Source organism: Puntigrus tetrazona, chromosome 23 (genome assembly GCF_018831695.1).
Source record: "Puntigrus tetrazona isolate hp1 chromosome 23, ASM1883169v1, whole genome shotgun sequence".
Taxonomy (NCBI): domain Eukaryota; kingdom Metazoa; phylum Chordata; class Actinopteri; order Cypriniformes; family Cyprinidae; genus Puntigrus; species Puntigrus tetrazona.
Genome location: NC_056721.1, coordinates 6,521,866 through 6,536,579, shown reverse-complemented (window position 1 = coordinate 6,536,579; position 14,714 = coordinate 6,521,866). Strand labels below are relative to the sequence as shown.

General features: G+C 37.0%; 1 protein-coding gene across 5 annotated transcripts in view; it reads right to left on the bottom strand.

Moving 5' to 3' along the window:
• The window catches only part of plxnb1a (plexin b1a), a 63,991-nt gene extending 53,022 nt beyond the window's left edge, over nt 1-10,969 (bottom strand). For 3 of the 5 annotated variants that reach the window (XM_043225110.1, XM_043225109.1, XM_043225112.1), the window contains exon 1: nt 10,680-10,968. The gene's annotated coding sequence lies outside the window, so the exon portion shown is untranslated. Of the gene's footprint in view, nt 1-10,679 lie in introns of all 5 variants that reach the window. The other 2 variants (XM_043225108.1, XM_043225111.1) reach the window with 1 other exon arrangement.
• Nucleotides 10,970-14,714: the final 3,745 nt, after the last annotated feature.

Sequence of the window (14,714 nt, the reverse complement as noted above, 5' to 3'; positions counted from 1 at the left end):
CACGGCATTAGAGATAAGACAAGTGCTGGAACATCCTCTCAGCAAAAAATGCCTTTGAACCAACTCCAAATCCAAGAACACATTCCCTTCATTCAGCACTAAATTCAGCTGTACACTTACTGAAACTTGTTACATAAGCAATCCCATGGCCTCCATGGTTTTATTTGTTTTATACTCAAAGTAGACAATTTTAATGCCAAAATGTGTTCTTTTAGGCATTCAACGCGCATAGACTGAGAAAAGTGACAAAGAGTGTCCATGATAAAAGAAATTGTTCAAAATATGGAACTATGGCAATGGACATATGTAACCCTAGTCCACAAAAGCAAATGTAAATTTTTCCCAAAAAAAAAAAAAAAAAAAAAAAAAAATTTTTTTTTTATTTATACATCATCTGAAAGCTTTATAAATATGGTTTCCACTGAAGTACGGACAATATTTGGCTGAGATATAACTATTTGAAAATTTGGAATATGAGGGTGCAAAAAAAAAAAAAAAAAAATTATAAATTATTATAAAAATATTTTAATATTGTGAAAAATCACCTTTAAAACAGTCAAAACGAAATTCTTAGCAATGCATATTACTAATCAAAAAGTTTTGTATTTAGTAAATTTACTACTGTAAATATATCTTCATGGAACATCTTAAAGATCTTAAAGGAATACTCCCCTTTTTTTGGAAAAAGGCTCATTCTCCAGTTTTACCATTGTACAATCCATTTAGCCGGTCTAGCAATAGCGCTTTTATCATAGCTTAGCATAGAATCATTAAATCCAATTAGACCAGAAGCATCTCATTTAAAAATGACCAATGAATTTCAATATTTTTCCTATTTCAAAATGTTCTCTTCTATACTTACATTTTGTGTACAAAGAATGGCCAAAATGAAAAGTTGTGGTTTTCTAGGCTAATATGATTAGGAACTGTACACTCGGTAATTGCTCCACCTTCTTTTTTTGGTGGACAACAGACTGGGTCATCTGACCAATCAGCACAGAGTAGGTGGTTAGACAGACTTTATATTATTATTGTTTGAAAATTAAGTGATATTAAATGCGTATTTTAAGAAAGCAAAAGCGTGGTTTGACGTGGTTATATGCACGTATACCGACTCCCAAAATGATATTAGGAACCCTAAAGATGGCATAATAGGGCCTAGTAACTAGCTTTTTTTAATGACTAGGTAACAGTTTGGTTATTATTGGCGAGCTCCAGGAGTCTTCGCATTCCTTGAATACTCTGTCCTCAGCTATGTGAAACACGGATGAAGTGGCAGTTATAAATTGATTGGTTGATCAAACGGAATTATTCCCATATCCAATGGGATTAAGGGATTATTGAGCAGGCATAACCAGAGGGGAGGGGCGTGTCGAGTCAGCCTGGCTTCCCACCATCTCTTTCTTCCCCCCTCTCCTCATTATCCCGATCATTTGAGATTTGGGGAAGGATGGGGGGTGATTCTGCATTGAGAGGTGTAATCCTCCTTTCTCTCTGAGGGTGTGATTGAAGTGAGGGGCAGATGCTCGGGATGGACACTTGAAAGGGGCTTGTTACCCATGCAATGGTTTGGCCTCATTGATTTTAGCCATGGCATAGATCTTTTACAGCTTCCTGCCAAATAAGGTTAACTCAGCCAGCTTGTATTACTGTACAGCGGTGCCTGCAAGTGGAACTGAGTGCAAACTAACCACATTTAAAGCCATTATAAGCGTGGAAGACTGTGTTAAATAGCACTGCTATTTCCTTACGAGTAATTCACTCATGCATGCGGAATAATGACAATTTGCACTTTTGCATGCATTTCTAGAGCTTGGGTTTGCGCATTGGAAGATGAAGTGTGTGCCATTAGGTGCCAACAGCCTGAACTCTACTGGCTGAGTCAGAAGTTGACATTTGACCCTTCTAATACACAGCAAATTTTTTGAAAGCAACACAGTGTAAGGATCAATTGACACGGCACTTTTTTTTGCTCGCCTCTATTTATTTCTTTAAAAATACATTAAAAGCTATATGTATACGTCTCATGAGTTGACTCGATAGTCACTAGTGATGCCATGAAATTTCAGCAAGCAAAAATGATTTGGAGGGCAGAGGTATTTGACCAAAATGGTGAAGTGTAATTATCTTTTTTCCAATCACATGTTTTCATTGAATCAATTTATACTTTGTATATATAGTGTATAGGCTACAAGAATACTGACAATATCTATTTTGTTTGTTAAAACATAACTAAAAAAAATACAGCTAACTAACACAAAACAACATCATAAATAACATCATATATTTACCCCCAGAAAAGCCAATGTCAACATTTAATTAGGTAACCGAAAAAAATTTACTCTAGTGAGGAGCATTTTATTAAATAAATGCGCTCTGTATTTGCATATTTAGATTTTAATGCATTGTACATTTGGATAAATGTGTAATAAAAGGTTACTACAGCCACATTTTAAATGGTCACATTAGAGTAGAAAACATTGTTAATATAAAAACTGTCTTATATGCTATTTAAATGTTTTTATGCAACTCGAACACAATTAGATTTTTTTAAATACATTTTAGGAAGAAATATGCACCTTTAATCTGCTAAAAAGCATTTCATGCAAGAGTGGGACTATATATTTGTTTGGTTGAACAAGGGGAGTGTTTAGGATAATGCACTGATAAAATATACTATAATTTTAGTTTTTAAAACAGCAGGAGCTCTATACAAAAAAAAAAAAAAATTCATCCACATTTTTCAAAAATCATAATTCTTGCTGAAATGCTATATTATCCTGCTTAATGCATGTCACTTCAATTTCAATGCTTAAAAATCTTTACTTTCAGTAAGACATGCAATTACAAGAACAGGGGAAAAGCTAGCTGCACAGATGGACTAGCTGTTGCCATCTGCAGCGGGGTCTGTGAGCAATTAACTAACTAGCAGAGGTAAACAGATAATGAACTATACCGCTGATCCATGACACCAGTAAAATCTTAGTCGTAACAAAAACAGTTTTAGGCATGAATTTCAACTCCTAGACTCAAGCGTAGAAAACTAAACTCTAACAATCCCAACACGTACAGTAAAATGTACACAGTAATGCAACTGAAATCCTGTCCCAATAACTGCCTCCTCTCCTGCTTCAGGCTGCTGCCCAGCAAAAGGTCGTTGTCCATCTCTGGTACAATTGCTGTGCTTCAGTAGTCACAGCTAATATCCTCTCACCCAAACAAATATGTGAGTCACTGTGCGGATGTCCACAGATAAAGCCAATATATTGTCAAAAGGACCCCAGGTCAAACCCCCTCCAGTGGCTTGTAACATTTCAGCTAATGGATTAGGCAAAATGAGAGCAGATGCAGCTGTCATGTCAGGCTGCCTGTCTGTGACACAAACGCAGCTTACTGTACTTATCAGGAGCCATATTTCGTATGGCTGGCAAGGCTCTGCAAGGGACAAAGGCGAGCGGCGTGTGTCAAAGCACCACATAGTTCACGCAAAAATGAGATTTCTGTCATTATTTTATTCGTGTTTGTGACAAAACCCTCAAGTTAAAAAAAAAAAAAACAACTTCAAGCAGCTCTTTAAGCTCCAAATATGACACACAATACTAAAGGGGTCATGAACTGGAAGATAAAAAAAAAAAAAAACACAAATCCTTTGATGTTTCGGCACACAAAAGGTCACTGTACTATAAAAAACACCTTCTTAGCTTTAAACCTCTAAACTTCCTCATAAGTCTAAAAACAGCTTGTACTGAAGCCAATCTGCCAAAAAGACAGCTTATGATGTTACAATGCATCTAAACACCGCTTTCGCAGAAGATGATCAACGTCTGCTTCTACGTCATGCCTGTTTAGCCCCGCCCACTGATTCACACACACACACAGTAGGTAAAATAGGTCTACACTAAAACCAAACAATAAACTATATTGGACAAACTGTATTTTTAATTAAGTTAAATTGGATCCTTCACTTAATTTCACCGCAGCTTGGTTTACAAACAAGGAACAACTTTGGTTTTCACAAAGATTGCACTAAAAGACAATGCTGTGCTGACTATACTGGATTCAACAATCATGTCGCACACAATATGGGATCTATTATTAGAACGTTTGATAGTATGTGTTTGTGTTGTAATTTAGGGTAAAACACAGTGTCCATCCGTGAATGACATGGGCTGTCAAATATACAGTGTTAACTGTTAAAGGAAAAGAGGAAGATGAAATGTATTACAGTCAAAGAAACAGGATAACTTAAAAGTGAACAAGAAAAAAATATATAAACAGAATGAAAAGTTTACTTTGGTGTTGGATCAGAGAAATGATTTTTTATAAGCTACGCTCTTCGGATTCACCAAAACCTCACGTAAAATCTCCATACATGGCCTCCACAAGAAAGCACGCTTCTGTCACGGCACATATGCACCACTGAATATTTTTAGCTCTACAACTTGCCACTTGCCATCATGGAGAAGAACTTCAGTGTGTGTGTGTGTGTGTGTGTGTGTGTGGGGGGTCAATGGGAGACAAACTGACAAGTATGTGTGAGTAGGAGACAGCGAAAGTGTTTTATACATTCAACACTTCCTCAAATAAACTGAGAATAAGCAATCACCCAGCCCAAAGAGATCATGTTAGTCACAATTGTCTTCGCCTGTTAGCACAGGCAACACCTCCACACGCTTCTTAATCTGAGGCCCTGTAAGAGCCTCTGTCTGGCCCCAGTCTAGATTAAAAATACAGGAAAAGCTCACTCTGGCAAAGTAAACACACAACCGTGCGCTAATAAAAAGGGTTATTTATGGTCAGGGCACAGCTAGGATGGATGTTGGCACACTAGCCTAGCATTTGAGGTTTAGCGTCTCAGCAGGGCATTGAGAACAGACGTGTAGAAAGTCACAAAATATATATTCAGAAGATCATCTCTCTTAAAGAATGAAGTAAAAAGATGTAATTATAGAAAATAATACAACGAGTGTGGTTTTATTGGCTTAAAATAGTAGTAAGGAAAGCTTGGAGAGAGCTGCTGTATGGAAGCTAATCTGAGGGTGGTCAGTGTAAAAGTGTACCCAACAGGAAGAAAGAAGAGCTATGCAGGGCCTTTACACATGTGACCAGAACTAATGAGAAGTCCCGGGTGGGCTTTCTGTTAATACACACACACACACACACACACACACACACACACACAAAGACAACACTGGCACGGTTTCAAAAAGGCAACAACATTATTTCAGTCTTCAACACACAATTCTGACTGTGGGAAATATGACATTTTCCCCAGTTTGCTGTGCTTGTTGTATGGCTGAACAATTCACAGAAAAAGTAGAATAACATTTATTAATATTACATTATATAATGTGCTATAACAGTTTAATAGTTCACTACAAAGTAAAAATATTTAATTGACAATATTGTACAATTTTATTCAGTTTTTCCTTTTAAAGTTGGGTAATATGGTCATTTTTCATATCGCCAGCCTGTGAGATCGCCGATACACAATATTATGTATGGGTGGGTAGGAGAAAGAGAGAGACTCTCTACTTGTCACAGGCTATTTCATGACTATTTGGTGATTTTGGAGAGAGAGAGAGAGAAAAAGCCAGGAAGCACCAATAACTGTAATAATATACTTTCAAACATAATGAAAAAAATGACATCAATATTTAAAACAGCGAGGCTAGTTCATATATTCGGATACAGCAGTCATACACTGCTATTAGATCTGTGTGGGTCCTACGTCCTACATGTTTTCAGTCTAAAAATATGTCAAGGTGAAAATCAAAAATAGATTTATTTTAAAGACCAACACTTTAACCCTAAATATTGGACATAAACGAACATGTTAAAGATAAAAGTATTTTCATGGAGCATATTTTGAGTAAAATTAAATGAATCGGATACATAAGTCATACAGCGCTTCAACTCGGATGCCCCACAACGTGCCCCGTTTCAGACTGATAACTTATTAACTGCATTTTAGTTTTGTCATGTTTATTCATAGCTGTTAAAGAAAAGATTTATTCATAGCGGTTAAAGAAAAGAGGTTTCTTTTAGCACTGACATAATTTGTAAATAAAAGTCTATCACCCTTCAGTTCAGTTTGGTTGTGAGTTTGTGGGCATTTTTAAAACATTTCCAATGAGGAGAAGAAGCCTCATTTGTGTGTATGTGCGCCACTGAGGTGAAATAGCGGAGCAATTCAATAATAATAGCCCAATAATAATAATAATAATAATAATAATAATAATAATAATTTCATACATTCATAGGAGAACGACCCTCTTATCATCTCGACTACCGCCATTACCTCTGACTATCGTCGATACACAATATCGTCTATCGGCACAACCCTAGGTGGTTTATTTTTCGACCTCATAAAATAATAATAATACAACATGGTTGAACCAATGATTTCACACTGACTATTTTGACAATATTCTCACTACTTTTCCAGGTCTGGGAACATTTCAGTTCCAACGAAGGTTTGGATTGACATGAGGGAGAGTAATTAAATGACAGGATTTATCCCTTTAAGACATTACGATGTAAATACTTGTTTTGTAATTTTCCCTATTTGTTTTATTGACGACAGGTAATTCTCATTACAAACTTGGGAAGATGGAGTTCATGTTAAGCAGCATTGACACTGAAAACACTGAGCTGCTCGCGTTTAAATGAGAACAGTGCCACACTTCACTCTGAAACACACACATATATTTAATAAAATCCTTTGCAACCTGATAATCACGCTAATCCATATGGCAGCTTTGTTTTTATAATTAAAAGTCTATCATTACTACCGTTTTTAAGGATTTAAGAGCTGTTCTGTGCTGGTATACAGCGGGTCATGCTGACCTGAACTACAACAATAAAAAGAGCAAGTCAATTTCGAAACTCTTTCAAAGCTTTTATCTGTTTGCCAGACTTATTAGTGAGCATCTGATCTTCTAACCCATCCTCAGATTACTCGCGATATGACCCACAGCGTTGAGGAAGCTGACCTTGCCGTGGCAGCACTGGCATGACATTAAAATCCAGAAAGATTTATCACGTTCTTTTATTTTGTTCCTCAAGGTTCTTTTCACATTCGCACACATCCTTGTAAACACTAAATATTAAATAATATCTACTTTCCATTTTCTAGTTCAGGGGTGTGTAATCTTCTATGTGTGGGTTTGGAAATCATAACAATGACAGAAACACCATGAACCAAAAATGTTAAAAATGTGAGGAAGTAAGGAAAAGAAGAAAGCCGTTTAAGGTTTTACACATATTTTAAGCAGCGACTTTCCATAACTTTCCCGTAATTTTTTAATCATGTTATAGGGATTGCTTAAAATATTTTATAAACATAACCATCAAAATTCATATTCACTCTTTGACATGCCTTTATAATAATTCATTCATGTCTATAGCCTACCATGGCCAGAGTTTTTAATTCCCTAATAAGTCATGGTTTCACAAGCCCTTGTGTTTGTATAGAAACACAAGTCTGTGCGTGTAAAGAAAACCGTGACATCATCTGGTTTAAACTGAACGGCAAACAAACTTATTTAAGATAGCCCTAAACTCAAAAGGTGATTTCCCAACGCTGTACAATAACGACGAGGTTGCTTTGTGTTTCTAGGATGAGTCATAAAATCACTAAAATGTCTAATTCAGTGCCTTAAGTCACCTTGAAGCTCTTCTGCCAGAAAGCAACAGATGCTGAGAGGCAGATTCATGACCTCCTAAAACACACACGGCCATTAAAAGTTATACCTCACAGCTTCCTCTCTCAACACTATTTAACAAAGCTGATTCAACAGACCCAATAATAGAATTCACTATACAGCGTTTCGCTCAGTGACGCATATAAGTTGATGACACAGTTCTGATCAAATCGCTGGAATCAAAACTGACATAACATGACAAAACACGAGTTTAAATTACTTACTACTAACACAGAAACTAGCATTCAAGGATACGCATTTAAACGAGATGGCCAGGCCTTCAGGATCTATGTCTGCCACCACCTGTTAACCCTGGCCATCACCCTCCAGACCAGCGGTTTCACGCTACAACCGTCCCGTTCTGCCCCTCATGAGGTGAGGGGTTAATCTGATATTGTGCTGAAGGAAACTACAAAGCGGCGAGCAGATGGCCATCTTTGAGCAAGGTTTCTGCTAATACAAGGAAGCCAGGGATGGAAACAAGAGAAGCATTTTTGACTTAGACCGCAACATTTTTGGCTTGACGTTCACATCTTTGTGCAGATAATGATGAAGATAAAAGGCGAACTGAACCTTGGCGTGTTCCTCCATGGGTAGATGTGGAGTACCCAAATAAGGGATAGGTCAAATTTACGAGGCTATTGAATAATACGCTCATCATTTTGACCAGAGACTAAAAAAAAAGAAACAAATGATGCACTCGAGTTTATTTTGTTGGTCAAATACAAATGAAGATAAAAAGCCTTTATCAGAGGATGACATACAGTCAGATGAAAGTCCATCATGGTCTTTCCCACAACGCATCCCTCTGTGAGATCTGGCAACGAAATAACATTTGCTGGATGAGAGAATGTGGGAGTATTTGAACTTCCTCGCCACAGTTTTTTTTTCCCTAATAGGGGGAGGGGTAATGCCATCAGCCACACATTAAATATGCACATGCAGTTATAATCATGCTGCAATGTGTTTTCTAACCAACAAATCAAGGTATAACCAAGCTGTTTGCGTCTATTTTTCTTTATATAACACCGTGAACTGTCTATATGCAAGTATTGGTCTTTTTTTTGGACATACCACTTTCATCAAACTGGTTTAATCATGAGGTATCTCCTGCATCACCACTGGTTATTATTACATTTTAAGCTACTTTAAGTACAATTAGCATTACATTGCTTGATGAAATATTTATTTGCAAGTTGTAAAATGTACACCAATATGTCAGAGTAAATGCATTATGGTTAAAAGGCATCTAAAGATCTCCTGCCCTGACATACCAGAAGAATGCACCACGAGGCAACAGATGCTTGGAGGCAGATTCATGACCTCTCAAAATACACGCTCATTAACAACCCTTATAACTCACACCTTCTTCTCTGATCACCATTTAACCAACCTAAAGCAAGCTAGATGGGATACATAGAGTCACAGAGCATTATCTAGGTCAGTAGTCCGACTTACCGGTCCGATTTCAATCAGAATAAGTGTTCATTTAACATTTTAAAAAGACGGATTTATAGTATAACCCAATTGAAATCAAACATTTAAATGGGTCATGATTAATGCAATTTGCCTTGATCTTTTGGCATATTGGCAAAAAGCAAATAGAAATGACATTCACTGTCTACACTGGATCCAGGATACATGTAGTATATACTTCAAACTGCCTTTTCGCGTCTTGTACACATATCAGAAGCATCCTAGTGTAAGAAACAAATGGATAGTTTATTTGTAATGGTAGCCCAGGTCGGAGGGGATTGATCGGAGCATTTTGTTTTGTAAACGAGACACGGCATCACGGACAGCTCGCAAACAAACATTTGTTGAAAGATGAAGCTGTACTGTATCTGACTGCAGCTGCATCGTAAACCGCAAGCAAACGCTTGGTCTGGAAAATTAATTACCAATTGATTTTGATTACGTCGTCAAAACATGACATTAGCCAATCACGACAGCAGCTGATTACTGAAATGGCTTAAAAGACACGCCCCTTAAAAACAGGTCATTTTAGAGACGGGTTTAGAATGACTTTTTTTAATCATTTATTTGGTTGCTGTTGCTTCTGTTGTGGGTTTTTTTAATATAAAAAAATACCTCAAAGAACATATTAAAATAACAAAAAAATCATGTCATGACCGCTTTAGAGTGCACGTAAAAATCCCTTTTTAACAGTTATTCAGGTTAAGAACGGGGAGTTTAGGTATCAGAAAATTACTGTTAAAAGTGCACACAGTAACTTTTTGCTTATTGCCACCAACTGGCATAGATGCATCAAGATTTACTAGCTTTTTCAGCTTTGCACTTAAGCACGCACTTAGTCACTGTCACTCACTTACAGGATTTATAAAGTACTAGCCAAAAGCTCTATATAAAGTAAACCCAGTAGTAATAGGAGCATTATGCATGGCTAAAGTCAGCACGCAGCCAGCTACTGAATGAATGAGTGGCCCACAGCAACATGTCCCCATCCTCAAAAAAAAAAAAAAAGTACAACTGTTTTTTAGCAATAATTGTTTTTATTATTACTTTTGTGTTCGAGTGCGCGTGAAACGTTTCAATCTACCAAAACCCATATCGATTTTGCCACTCCGATATTCAACCCCAATCGCTGCATCCCAAATTTCCCGCAATGCTATACACGCACCAGTGTAAACGTTCACAAAACCTCAGACACCGAATCAACTAAACAAAGCCACTACACACCGACAAGACAACAACTAACAGTCACTCGCCGCTGCTCATTTTGACAATGTGCGCGTTCAAGTGAAAGCCGCAATTGCGTTTGTATTTTGCTTCTCAAATCCGTGTCACTTTATTCGGGTGAAACCATCAGCAGCTAGCTCCCACCGAAGAAGAAGTTAAAGCGCACTACAGATAACTCCGGCGTTCACAATAAATAACGGCTTAAACCCAGCACCCAACAACGCAAAGTAAATGTTTGTTTTGTTTTTTATTTGAGAGTTATTATTTCCTCACCTGCGCTCAAAGCGTTGAACCCTTTCGCCTCGCTCCGACTGGCAGTGATTTGAATCCGTTTAATCCGCGGGAGAGAGGAGAGCCGGTCTGTAAACTTGACCGGGAGCCCGCCGGTGCTCTCACACGTGTGTCCGTCTCCGCGCGGGGAAGGGGCTCTTAAAAGCGACCGAGTCCAGCGCGCGCCTGCGTATTTTTAGCCCCGCGGACTCCGGGAAAGCCGTCTCTCGTCTGCCGTCCGCGGCTCTGCGTGTGTTTGGAGGAATAACGGGAGGTGAGCGTCAGTTCACAGTAGAGTTATTGTCCGCGAGTGCGACCCGGCGGCCGCTGATGGAAAAGGGCTGGGCTTCAGACACACACTAGAGACAAAAACAGACATGTTTATTCATCCAAACGCTTTCAAAGATTCCCTGTCTGCGCTTTCTTTTTGTTTAAAAAACAACAACAACAAAAACAAACATTTGTTTGTTAGCGTAACATCTAAACAAAACGTTTTTGTGCGTCATAATAAGACATTTTTAACTGTTTATTTTTTATTTTTAATATAACTTGTGCTTGTTAAAACAGTGTAGCCTGCGTTTGTTTGTCTGTCTTAGTGCTTTTTGGTTGTGTGAGGACAAACAAAATCCCTTAAACCCTTGACACACATGAGCATGATTTTCTTTTGAAAGACCTTTAAAATAATAATAATAATAATAATAATAATAATAATAATAATAATAATAATCATCATCATCATCATCATAAAAGGCTGATAAACAAATAAAGGACTCTAAATAAATCCTAAATCTTAAATAAATCAAAACTGTATTTTTGCGAATATATATCTCTCTTTCTTTCTATCTATCTCTCTTTCTATCTATCTCTCTTTCTATCTATCTCTCTATTTATCATCTATCTATCTATCTATCTATCTATCTATCTATCTATCTATCTATCTATCTATCTATCTATCTATCTATCTATCTATCTATCAACCTTTTGTTCTTGTTTATTGCACATTCACTTAAACCATAAATTACTGCTAATTTAGATTTTAACACAACCTAAAATGGAAGCCCGAAAGGGTCAAAGGTCACGTTTGTGCTACCTATCAATCCAAACAAAGCGTGAAATCGAGAGGAAACGCAAACTAGCGTGCTGAAAGAAAAGAATGGCGGGATAGTTTGAAATAATTGGTAAAGCGTGATTATTTTTGCTCTGATTGTCCAGCACTCTAGGTTTGTCAGCGTCTGCGTGTGTGAGACAGACTCACGGTCACACAGATGGTGGGTGTGTGGAGTAGGTGTTTGTTTGAGTGGGTGTGTCCGTGCGGTGGGAGCTCACAGTGTGCCAAAGAAAGAACACACAAACACATTCATGAAAACACACCCAGCCGCGCCACACCTCTCATCCAGCATCACCGTCATGTGACCAATCCCTCCTCACCTCACAGTGGGCATCACCAAAATACAACCAATCTCCCGTCACCCCTGCCTCCTCCACACCTTCAAAGTAAACCCACATCAAGGCCTTACTCTTTTCCACAAACACATCGTGTTTATTTGACCATATCAGAACGGTTTCGTTGCTTTGAACGGAGTATATTTCGAATAATAGACGCTTTCTGACAAAGAGACCTGAAGCCAAGATTGATTTTCTTACACACACACACACACACACACACACACACACACACACACACACACACACACACACACCAATATACTCTTTACAAACCTCCTTAAGATGGCATTTGATTAAAACTATACTGAGCCAAATTAAACGGTCAGAAAGACTGTCAAAACGACTAAAGATTAAAAAAAGATTAATTTCACCTAAGGCTTGTAATTCTGCCTACAACCGGAAGAGGCCGCTGTTGTCAAAATATTCGATTTTTATATTTTTAACCGGAATGGTATTCTCTGTCTTCGTCTACATAGGAGGTTCTTGGATTTTTGCCTCTTTTTACTCCAGTGAACATTTAGGGTAGGCTGAAATTAAGATTTGAATTTAAAATTGAAATGTTAGAAACCTACATTAAATTTAGATTTTCCTCAAATTTGGAAAAAGATATTTTTGGGAAAAGATATTTCTCACTAATGGGGAAATCTGCCACATATGTACGTTATATTATTATAATAATTAACAGCATATGTGATGAGTTTTGGATACCTAGTGTATTGTAAATACCTTTATGAAGCACAAGACAGTCAGCAAAGCAGTAAAAACTAAAAAAGCTGACAGAAATATGAAAAAAGAGTAAAACAAAATTTTTCCTGATACTCCTTTTTTTTGGCGTTTCAATGTGCAGAAAGCACTCTGCCTCGAGGAAGCGGCTGACCTTTGACCTCCTGTGAGAGTGTCTGTTTATTCCTCTGCAGTCCAGTGTTTTCTTACACACCAAAGCCAAAAGAAGTGGAATCTGCAAACACCGCCTCTATTTGATGTAACACCTGTATGTGGAAAACACACGCAACCGAACCACCTCTGAGCCGACCTTTTGCTGAATCCCGCCTTAAAAACCTTCCCGACCAATCCTTACTTGACAAACGCTGTCTGACAAGCATTAGAGCATGTTAAATGTGCTTTTATTCATTTATTGTTCGTAAAATAAAAGACATTTTCATTGTACAATGAAATTAAAGACATTTAAGTACAGTGTTTACTTTTCTGTTTTGCAGGAATAACATATCACAGTATAATTTTCATATTTAGGGTGAACTGTCTATTTAATTGACCATTTGTCGTACGTGCAGCTCAAACTAACATTTCTCAAAGCCTCGTGACCCTCTGACAAATAACAATGAGTCATATTATCCGCAGCGATGTCAGCGTAGGCCTGTTTGGGAATTATCTGGATCATTCTAAGAATCATCACGGCTAACTATGACAGCGATCAGTGTCATGTCTTTATTTCTTGTCTTCTGCTCGTTTGCTCACACTTTGCTCTACGGTTACGCCGGATGTCGCGCATTACTCGGCCTCAAATGTCACAGACTCCCACAGCCCTGATCCGTAACAATACACACAAAACCGGAAAAGCCTTTTTTGATGTTATGAGCTGTAATCTGACTGTGGTCAGAGAGCACAAGCAAGAGCTAAAGCACAAAAGCCTTATTTATCAGATCAGTCTGCCTAGAAACAAAGTTGAGTTTACTCAGGTAATACCGCACGCACTCACTGTCCAAGATGAAATAATCATTTCTGAAGATCAGAGTTTGTGAGGTTAGTGACATGGCATCAAATCTATATTCGGTTTAACAGAAATAGAGTAAAATAATGTTTTCTATTCGAAGGTTTCCAGAAAGCTGAATTTGTTTAGCATCATTACTCATAATCCTTCAGAAATCATTTTAATATTGTGATTTGAAGATCAAGACACATTTATTATCGGTAGTGCTGAGAACAGTATTTATGTTTAAAATAATGTATTACTGTAGAAACCTTGAAATATTTTCAATTCATGATTCTTTATTGCACAGAATGTTCATCATTTATTTGAAATAGATGATTTACTTTTACATTTGATACATTTCAATACCTCCAACATTTGAATGGTAGTGTATATTTGGATAAAACTCTATCCATTTTGTCTATAACAGATGTTTAATGGGAGGCTGCTGCATTCTTATAGAGTGACAACATGCAGTTTTAACATAAATTGACCCTAAGAAATATTGACTGAAGTAAAAAGTGTTTTTATTATAACTATATTATAACTATATTATTTCATACATTGTTTTTAAAACATGTACAAAAAAGATTATCAGAAAATGCAGAAAACATTAGGCCGATATATATTATTAATAGGGCTATCTTTATTTAATATATCTTTATTTAATATATATATATATATATATATATATATATATATATATATATATATATATATATATATATATATATATATATATATATATATTATTTATTTTTTTAACTAAACATAATGGTTAGCCTACCTAAGAAATGAAACTGAATATCTCTGAAAGAGCTTTCAGATTCTTCCTGATATTTGGTTTACTTAATTTTTATGACAGCAGTAGTCAATAAAATCCT